This window comes from Danaus plexippus, chromosome 7, assembly GCF_018135715.1.
Source record: "Danaus plexippus chromosome 7, MEX_DaPlex, whole genome shotgun sequence".
Taxonomy (NCBI): domain Eukaryota; kingdom Metazoa; phylum Arthropoda; class Insecta; order Lepidoptera; family Nymphalidae; genus Danaus; species Danaus plexippus.
Genome location: NC_083541.1, coordinates 2,411,288 through 2,419,263, shown reverse-complemented (window position 1 = coordinate 2,419,263; position 7,976 = coordinate 2,411,288).

Below are 7,976 nucleotides of genomic sequence, written 5' to 3'. Positions count from 1 at the left end.
AATGATTAAATTATGTTATATGAAAAACAAATGTTATTGAAACAAACAGGATTCAAATATTTTACTCAATTTTGATGCTCCTAAAGCCTCTTTGGTATTAACTTCTTTTTAAATGAATGGAATGATTGACTATGATCTATGAAACCTATAAAGGACAAATATAATACCCCTCTTTATAAAAAAAATAAAATTTAATTTTAGGTAATAATTAATTATAACGGCTACTTTCCGAAACAGATATGAAAGGGTTATTTCAAACTTAATTAGAAAGTAAAAAACTTTTCATCTCCACGAGCGACGTGAAACAACTCAACGAACTCGTCGTTTGGTTATTACAACTAGCGCCACCTGTTAGCGAGTAGCACCAACAACTTAAAAGGAGTTATGTTTTATATTTTTAAATTTTCCTACAATAAATATATCTATAAAAATTTACTAAGAAATTTAAACGATAGTAGCAAAATAATTTAAATTAAAAATATAATTGCTGATCTTGCAGTGGTCAATCGAACATTATATGTTGACTTTAAAAATTTAATATTTCCATAAATTTGAAGAGAAGATTTTATTTTACTTCTTAAAAGAAAATTTTTGGTAATTGCATTGCACATTCCTATAAATTATTGATAATTTCCTCATATTTTTCTTCTAGCTGTTATTTTTTTATTTACTGATCCAATAAGATAATTAATATCGATTTTTAGTATCAAATGCATAAAAGTATCACAAGATGGCACCTCTCGACAAGTTTCTGTTTTCAAATATAGATGTCACTGACTAAAATCAATAATTAACTACGACAGTATCATTTTAAAGTACAATTAAAGAATGCATGTGAATGTTTGTTCTCACTTCTTTATATTGAAATATGGATAGATGTGTATGAAGTTTGCTACTAAAATAACCTTAAAAAAATAATGTTCATTCAGCTGTGATAACTTTAGGCGTAAATATGCTAATCTAAGTAAGAGTCTGCTCTATTCTATAACAATAAAAGATATCTGAAGTTCCAACAACAGCAAAACCATGATCTATTATCCAAGCGAGACCCATTGAGTTCAGCTAATTAGCTAAAGCAGCCTGTAATGTTTAAACTTTCATCCGTGACTCTCTTGCGGCTGACCAAGGAATTATTTAATAAAGTACAAATAAGAAATAACCCTTTTATTACGTATTAAACATTGCGCAGTGCAGATGTTTCTCTTCTATGAGACATAAATTTCTAGTTAGACCCACATTCTTATACCTTTATTGGATTAACAAAGACCATCACTATTATTTCAAATAATTATAATTTGTGTAATAAAGAATAGCATTCACCCACATAAGTTTGTACCATAAATACTTGATGGACATTTTAAGATAGATATGAAAATCCACCTTTAATGCAACGGATATAAGGATGATAAAGCCCTATTTTGGGTTTAATAAAAATCTTGTTGGAATGAATCGGACCCTCCATATTAACCCTTGAGTGTTCGGCCCTCTCATGTTGACCAATGGGCATTGTAGGCCCCACCCTATCGGACATTGGACAATTTAGGGTCGCTTGTAGTCTTTTAATTTCGAGATTTAGTTATACCGCACGTATCCTTTTTTAGTATTAATAAAATTTTACTGTCTTTCTTCGTTGTCTTCGTAGTCTATCACCAGGCTTAGTGTCGAGATATGACTGTATACTTGGAACTTTTTTCCAAATATTTTTTAGGACTTAAAATGAGCTTCTTTGTATAGAAAATTGTAAATTGTTTGTTACCTAAATTGCTGTGTCGCATGTTTTATGATCGTCGATAAAAAATTACTTGTCATACATTAAAGAAGCAACAAAAGACTTCTTAACTAGATAAAGACTCCTGGCATAACTTAGGAGTAATTGATTCTAGAAGACCACAGCTTTTTTCAATTCAAAAGAACTATCGATAAAAAAGTATGTTCTCGTTTTAAAAGAACTTTTTGCATTTGAACAAACAACTGTAAATTTTCGAAAACTATTCCATTCAGGGCATAAAAAAAATAATAGCTTAATAATTAGAAAATATGAATGTTTGTATGAAATCAATACTAGACAGGATAAATTTTTTTAATTGCATTTTTGTGAACTAAATTATTTAAAACACTACTCAAAACACGCAATTGCCAGGAATGACTAAGAATTAAAACGCTAAACATCATATCATAAGTAAGTCTTTGGTGTTGCTGACTTGGGTGCTCTGACAAATGCGTTCACATTTTTTGAAATTCCGATTTCTTCTATTTCATGAAATATATAGTCGATCAGAATAACACTAAATTTACATTATTGCTGATATCCTTTTAGAATTCATCTTAGTTTTAGTCGGAAGGAGTCTGAATATTTTTTTCCTGCATACGTTAGGTTCAACGACCTCATTCAACGTCTAAATTCATCTTGTGTTAAAATATTAATAATATAACCGTTGGTCGTTATATTTTACAACTGACCATCTGCTGTATTTGACAATGAATTTTTTTGCACATTATTTGCGACACGCGAAAACCCCTTCGAATAAAACGGAACTGGTTATCCCTTAACATCGATTCATTAATTCAAACATAGATTAAATGATGTATAGAGTATCTTAAAAATTTCATAAGAAAAATATTTATATACTTTAATTTATCTAACTTAGATATTATAAAATTGTAACAAATTTAACATCAATAATTCATCAACAATAATGAGTAACGACGCATGTTTGATGATAAATAAAAATAACATTACCGAAAGCATATTTTCACCCCGCAAAGAGCACGAGCAGGGTTATAATTTTGGTAGAAAATAGAAATGGGTCGAAAAGGTCATCCTATTTTAGGGTTGCATGGAAGGGTTGGAACGCCCTAATAACTGACCAAGGTCCGATATATTGTGCTCACAGAACCGGTATTTTAATTCAACACATGCATTATATATTGCACCTATGTAAGTGTCATTTAATTTATTTTTCTCTTGCCCCATTAAATACACCACCAAAAATCGACAACATTGATAAAGCAATAAAAGAAAAAATATGCCGTCAAGTTTTAAGGATCTTTTGCTTCCTTGTATTTAACAATAAAAATGAACCATACAATTTAAAGCTGTTCACAAAGAAATCATGCAATGTTATTAAAGCGACAAACATTACATGACCTCACAAGCTCTTAACGTCTTTAACAATGAGATTAAAAAATAAGTATCAAATAATTCAAGAGAGTTCTAATTTGAATGGACAAGATGTTCGCTACAATCCGAATCAAAATTCAAAACCGCGTTCTCTCTTAATCCATGTTGAGGATCACAATAAAAGGTAATACATTTTAACTCTGGCGCAGCCGCTGTCGTATTTTGAACTTTATTTAAATGGATGTGGGATTAAAATGCTTTGTATGTTTTAAAAATAAGATTATCCAAGCGAAAGTAGAAGGTGAAAGGGAGACATTTAGTTATAAAGCGCAATGTACACAGATCGAATTTTAATATGCAGACCAGAAAGCAACGCGTTTACACACAAACAGTTCAATGGTAGCCCAGGAGCGAAGTTAAATGTAAAACATCCAAATCATGAAGCAGAAATTAAAGTTTTATAAATATATATGTGTGAAATATATAAAGTTTGTCATGTATTGCATCTGTGCAAGTCGTTCTTTATTCTAGGTGGTGAGTAACCGCGTGCGTCTCATTTGCAATAGCAATTAACGTTGCCTCGTGATTAAAACGGTCCAGCCAGGTAGAGCCTAATTTTAGCGACATAGAATAACTTAACAATATATAAAATGATCTATATACATATTGTCCTTACATGTTAAAACTTAAAAACAAAAAAAAAAACAATATTAACATTATTTTAAACTGAATACTTAATTTATATATCGAAACGTAAGTAACGGTAGTAATTTTATCATTTATATCATTATCGTAGAATTATGTCATTAACGTCAATGTTTTGTACGGAGATCATTAATAATATCACAAAGGAGTATACATTTAATTAAACACAGGTATTTCGGAGTGCGAGGTAAATAACAAAGAAATATGTAACACAAAAGGCTCTCGGGGAGGGAGCGTGGACAATTTTACAGGAGTATTTACAACCTCGCTGTCCAACGGTCTCTAGAATGGTTTGATAGGGATGTACGAAGTTGCTATCGATAGAATTCATTTGGATATAAAATTAAGCATCTAAATTTGGTTGTCGCGTATAGGAATGTTGTAAAAAAGAAAAGTGTAGTTGAAGAAAAGTAGATTATTACTTAATACAGATATTATATACACATTTCTATTGCATTTTTTCATTATTATTCGTTAACAATTCTATAATTCTACGCCTTAAGGAAAAAAAAAATTTTTTTTAAATGCTACTAATCCTACATCCTTATATAAATTAAGAATAATAATTAATTTTAATTTATTTACAACAGCGAAAAAAGTTGAATACAAGTTGAAATATTAATGTATATTAAATATTTTTTAAAATTAAAAACAGCTTATACTAATTAAGTAGTACTTATATAATTTTAAATTAAAGTAACATAAAAAACATCCAATGGAAGTTATCGATGGAAAGTATCCAATCACTATACAGCCATCATCAACACCGCATTCGGAAAATCTACACTTAACCAGAAGAGCCAGCCCTCCCCATTTATCCTTACACTGTCCTATGGGAGGGCGAAGCGCCAGGAGAATGGGGGGGGCCGGGGTGTTGATTCGGGTGCAAAGGGCAATGGGCGCTCGCGCAACTTACCGCTTGTAGCGATTTGCTCTTTGACTAAGTTTTACGTTTTACTTTAGCGAGTTTTTGGTACAAACATATATTAATGGCCATTCGTTTGTAACATTGAGATTAAAGTGGAGGGTTCAATTGGAAATACGAGAGTGCGGCTAAAAGTTTTATAGGAGATAAAATTGTTGTTTTAATATTTTTCGTATATTGAGTTTTTATTTAGTAATATTAAATATACACATATAACAAGAGAGTTATGTTTTATCAATTGAGACGTTTGAAATCGTTAGTCAAAGGAGAAATAACATTTTGCATTTGAATTAAATAGGAAATTACAATCCGCAATTTAAAAAATCCATACGTAAATCGTGTGGGGGGTATTGCGGCCCCCTCCCACACCCCCTCCCCCCTCACACCCCGGGGGGTTCCAAGCCATCAGTCTGGCCACGGCAATTCGGATGATGAATTAATCCAACAAATGTGACGCTATCACTTAGCCGTAATGTAAGGGTATAATGTTACCGAGAAATTTTCGGGCCACGGTCTTGATATAAACGCTTGAACTCAGATATATAATGTTTTTTGTTTGATATTAAGTCTTTAACTCATCACGCACTACTTAAGAAAATAACGTTCTCAAATTTAAGGTGATAGCGTATTTACATCAAATGTAATGTTATATATGTATCTGTATAAAAAATGCAATTCTTTGATTAAAGTTAAAATTAAATTTTCCTTTAGAGCGTACGTAAAAACAATACTAGACAAACTTGCCTCCTCATCAAGCGTGACAGTTGAACATAATCAACACGAGAACCTCTGGAAACTCAGTTTGTGAGAAAATAATTCACCCAAATTTAACCATTATGTGATAGCACTAAGGTTGTGAATCGTCGGAATTATTTACGCAATATTGTGGCGAAGAAACATATCCACTTTTCTCCAAAGCCTATTATTTGAATGTCTTTCAGCTGAGAAGGGTCACCCCAACCTACTGCGTGTGTTCCTCTGATAATGTAATTAAAACAACACCTTTATTTGAGACAGTCACATTCTGTAACGAGTTCCAGTTTGATGTAGGTTGCTGGACTATAATGTTGGTTATATTGCTGTTTACATTTACAATAAATATTTCTTTTTTTACCACGTGAAAACTCACATACAGCTTATAAGAACACACAAGACAAAAGCTCAGAGACATGCTAACACATTCCAAATAATTAAAACATAGAAATAAGCAAATATAATCTTAATTCAGCATCACAAAACGTTTACAGATCTAAAATGAAAATTTCACTCACACACGAGAACGGAGGGGTTCGGTTTGACCAATAGCATGCATTTAACCCTTCACAAGGATTAGAGCATTGTTTCAAATCTCAGTTTGTTCGTTTGAATTCGGGACGCCATTTTGTTCATTTAAAATGGACGCACGAACAATAGGTCACCATTGTTCAGAGTGAGCGCTAGACGGACTGCGTCTGCAAAGTGAACGAATGTTGCCTATTGTTTTAGCGTTTTCTAATTTTGAATTTTTAATAAACTTCTGTTACTTATGTCGAGTTAACAAACTTAAAATATGTGGAATAATTTTATAGTAACGCTAATATTTTATAACTAAATATAAATGATCTAAAAATATTTTTATGTTTTACCTTTTAATAGTGCCCTGGCAGTTACGTAACAATCCATTTTAATATCTATATAAAATATTTAATTTTCTACCAGAATTAGTCATTAAATAAAAAAAAAGTATTGGGTATTAAATACAACTGTTGAAAGTATATTAATTATAAGTCGTCTGTAAACTAATAACGCAAACGTGTAAATCCAGTTTACATTGTATTTTCGACGCACGTTGGGTCAAAACTAGATCACCTTTCAAAACGGGTACACGTCCACAATAGGAGTTACGAGGTACAATATTGTCAAATTTTCGGTAATAAAGTTTTGTCAACAGGAGGCGCGATGCCGCATTTGAAGGGTTCTATGACAAATTATATGAAAAAAAATAATAGGTGTTGATATTTGAGTTACAGATACTATCTATCATGAATATATTTATAACAAATGCGTATTTAAAAACGATGTAAATCTTTTGTTGTTGATAATATTTTAAAGTAATACGTAATAAATAATATTTTGGTAATAATTTATATTTATATATTCAAAAGATTTTAATAGAATGCATAGTAGTGTCTGATACTCTTGTTATTTCCTGAAATAGATGATTTAATGTGTTTTCCGCCAGCTATAGGATAACAAATATTTTATTAGCTATCGGGTAAAACGGTGAAGATTAGTCGAGAACTCTTTAATAGTACTTAGTTAAGTTAAAACATGACTGAAATCAAAAGTACTTACAGTTGTGGAAACTAAACCAAACACTAAGTCACTGTGGCGAAGGCTTTGCCGGTATTATCATTAGCATACAAAGTACTCAGACTACCGGACATGTTACAGACTTTTTGTCTCGTGTTCTGTGAGATTATTTTATATATTTTAAACTACATACACTGCATACATTATTGTCGAATGGAAAACTCTTTTCACATATTTTTTTTATAATTTTTTTCAGTATTTTTATGTTTATGATAAAAATTCAAACTGTAGTATTATAAATTATTAATGATGATTTGTGAATAAAATGGTTTTTTTTTCTCGTTTAAGGTATTTATAAGACAAACACAAATATTTTTAAAGATTTTTTTAAAGGTTTAACGTATTTTGAACAGTATTTGGAACAGTTACTGTTCAGAACTAATTACTCGGTGAATTCCTAGAGCTTAATTTAAACCATATAATATCAGATCAGGATCCTTTGAGGACGAGTGAGTAAAGAAAAAGTGAACTGTTGGCTACCATAGAATATTATTAGGTAATGAAGCTATTGACATGCTCCGTAATAAAGTTATAATTTAGTGTGTTTAGTGTTTAATACAAGAATTTTATTATATCACAAAAATATAATGGCTCTGATGATCGGTATACATCCTCAAAGAATAAAAAGGTTATCCTTAATGTCACTCTTTATTGTTATATTTATTCATGATAGTTTTTTTTTAAATAATTTAATTGAACTAGTGATTATAAAGTTAAAAGAGAAATGCTCGACAGTATAAAATAACAGCAAATCGTATTTGAATAATTAAATAATATTGTGACAGCAATCAGTGGCTCGTAGTGTCTATGACGAGAGCGTTCTGCGACACTTCGCGTTATAACTGCAATTGTTTATAGGCGCCTGCGGCCACT